The sequence below is a fragment of the Tachyglossus aculeatus genome, chromosome 3 (assembly GCF_015852505.1).
Source record: "Tachyglossus aculeatus isolate mTacAcu1 chromosome 3, mTacAcu1.pri, whole genome shotgun sequence".
NCBI lineage: Eukaryota > Metazoa > Chordata > Mammalia > Monotremata > Tachyglossidae > Tachyglossus > Tachyglossus aculeatus.
This window is the reverse complement of record NC_052068.1, coordinates 12,541,802-12,544,974: the sequence shown is the minus strand read 5'-3', so window position 1 is coordinate 12,544,974 and position 3,173 is coordinate 12,541,802. Positions and strand designations below refer to the sequence as shown.

General features: G+C 43.0%; 1 non-coding gene across 1 annotated transcript; it reads left to right on the top strand.

Moving 5' to 3' along the window:
* Positions 1–377: 377 nt before the first annotated feature.
* On the top strand, positions 378–511 carry LOC119926352. Its single transcript, XR_005450237.1, has one exon. It is a non-coding gene; the product is annotated as a small nucleolar RNA SNORA7 (small nucleolar RNA).
* Positions 512–3,173: the final 2,662 nt, after the last annotated feature.

The window sequence follows — 3,173 nt, the reverse complement described above, 5'->3', positions numbered from 1 at the left end:
TATATTTGTACAGATTTATTACTCTACTTATTTTACTTGTATATATTTACTATTCTATTTATTTTGTTAATGATGTGCATATAGCTATAATTCTATTTGTTCTGACAATTCTGACACCTGTCTACATGTTTTGTTTTGTTGTCTGTTTCCCCCTTCTAGACGATGAGTCCGTTATTGGGTAGGGACCGTCTCTATATGTTGCCTAGTTGTACTTCTGAAGTGCATAGTAGAGTGCTCTGCACACAGTAAGCGCTCAATAAATATGATTGAATGAATGAATGAATTAGTTGCCTATGTTTGTCATTTCCATCTCTCGGGCCTCTGGGGCAAAAATCACGTATTACGTGTATTTTCTGTTCTGAAGGGAGTACTTCCCCAATCAAGGTCACACCTGGAGAGTTTCCAGTCCTCTACCAGTCTTGGCTACAAGACAGAGAGTCAAGCAGAGGCCTGTCCATTCCATTCCTAGCTTGGCCAGTGGCTAGTGAGTGGAAGGCAATCTGCTACAAGTCAAAACTCCCCCAAACTGGGCAGCAGCAGCATAGGAGAGAGTCAAGGGTGGAGACTTAAGTTTACTGTGGGGAAGGAGGCAATGGTAAACCACTTCCCGATTTTTCACCAAGAACATTCAATGGTTGCACTACCAGAATGATTGCAGATGGAGAACGGGGCGTTCTGGGAAAGATGTGTCCATGGCATCGCTATGGGTCAGAGACGACTCCACAGCATAAGACAAGGGTGTATTTTATGTTTTTGTGTTTTATTTTCAAAATTAAATTTATATTTACACATTTTATCAATGAATGCTAGCCAAGCATACTGTGACTGAATTCAATACCTGTTCTGCCTCTTGTCAGGCTGGGAGTCCCGGGGATTATGTCTGATCTGACTGTATTGTATCCACCCCAGAAACTAGCACAGTCCTTGGCACACTTGCCAATAATTTGGCACAGTTATTAAGGCATAATAAATACCACAATTATCATTATAACCCCCAAATAATAACAGTAATAATTTAAGAATATTTATTAAGCACTTATTATGTGCCTAGTAACATGTTTCTGAAAATTCCAGATCATCATTATTGTTATTGTTATTTAGTATTTCATGCTGATGGATTTTTTTTAATGGAATTTGTTAAGCGCTTACTATGTGCCAGGCACTATACGAAGCCCTGGGGTAGATTCATTCATTCATTCATTCATTCATTCAATCATATTTACTGAAAGCCTACTGTTTGCAGAGCACTGTACTAAGCTCTTGGGAAGTACAAGTTGGCAACATGTAGAGACGGTCCCTACGGAACAACAGGCTCACAGTCTAGAAGGGGGAGACAGAAAACAAAACATGCAAACAGGTGTCAAAATTGTCAGAACAAATAGAATTAAGGCTATATACACATCATTACCAAAATAAATAGAATAGTAAATATGCACAAGTAAAATAAATAGAGTAATAAATCTGTACAAATATATATAAGTGCTGTGGGGAGGGGAAGGAGGTAGGGTGAGGAAGTGATGGGGAGGAAGAGAGGACAAATGGGGCTCATTCTGGGAAGGCCTCCTGGAGGAGGTGAGCTCTCAGTAGGGCTCTGAAGGGAGGAAGTGAGCTAGCTTGATGGATGTGTGGAGGGAGGGCATTCCAGGCCAGGGGAAGGATGTGGGCCAGGGGTCGACGGCAGGACAGGTGAGAACGAGGCCCAGTGAGGAGGTTAGCAGCAGCAGAGGAGCGGAGAGTGCGGGTTGGGCTGTAGGAGAGAAGAGAGGTGAGGTAGGAGGGGGAGAGGTGATGGACAGCCTTGAAGCCGAGAGTGAGGAATTTTTGCTTGATTTGTAGATTGACAGGCAACCACTGGAGATTTTTGAAGAGGGGAGTAACGTGTCCAGAGCGTTTCTCCACAAAGATAATCCAGGCAGCAGAGTGAAGTATAAACTGAAGTGGGGAGAGACAGGAGGATGGGAGATCAGCGAGGAGATATAAAATAGTCAGGTTGGACACAATCCCTGTCCTACGTGGGGCTCACAGTCTTAATCCCTATTTTACAGATCGACTTGTACTTCCCAAGCGCTTAGTACAATGGTCTGCACAGAATAAGTGCTCAATAAATATGATTGAATGCATGAATTAATGGGGGAATTGAGGCCCAGAGAGGTGAAGTGATTTACCCAAGGTCACCCAGCAGACGAGTGGCAGAACCAGAAGTAGAATCCAGGTCCTCTGACTCTCAGACCTGTGCTCTTTCCACCAGGCCATGCTGCTTGGTCATTTCAATCATTCCTTGCAATCCCAAATACAGTGATTTAAATTTTATCTCACAGGCCTGGGAGTCAGAAGGACAAGGGCCCTAATCCAGGCTCTGCCACTTGTCTTTTGTACCACCTCGGGCCAGTCATTGAATTTCCCTGAGCCTCAGTTACTTCATCTTTAAAATGTGGATTAAAACTGTGAGCCCCGTGTTGGACAGGGACTGTGTTCAACCTGATTAGGTTTTATCGACCCCAGCACTTAGAACAGGGCCTGGCTCATATTCAACACTTAAGAAATTCCATTTAAAAAAAAATGAGGTCAGAGGTAAAAGGAGATTCAGACAGATAGCCAAGTTTTGGTCTTCCAATTTCAAGTTATAGATATTACAGACTCTTTGAAAGCTACTGCCTTTTCTCATCACGGGTAACTGCACAAATTATAAGGACCCCAGTCACTGATCCATAGTAAGTGCTTAATTAGTGCTTTAAGTAATTATAAAAACTGCTTATTCAAGGCAGTAGCTTCATGATTTGCTGTTAATCATGATGACAGAAACCTGCTCAGAACAAGATCAGATTGTTGGCGGGATCAAGGTCATTGTAACAACAACAATAATAATAATGATATTATTATAGAAATTGTAAAGCACTTACTATGTGCCAGGCACTGTACTAAGCACTGGGGTTGGTACAAGCAAATCAAGTTGGACACAGTGCCTGTCCCATGTGGAGTTCACAGTTTTGAAAACACAGCATAGAAGGCTCACCCAGCAGACGAGTGGCAGAACCAGAAGTAGAATCCAGGTCCTCTGACTCTCAGACCTCCTGCCTTCAGGACATCTCCATCTAGATGTCTTCCCACCATCTAAAACTCAACATGTCCGAGACTGTACTCCTTATCGTCCTTCCCAAGCCCCGAGCTCTCCC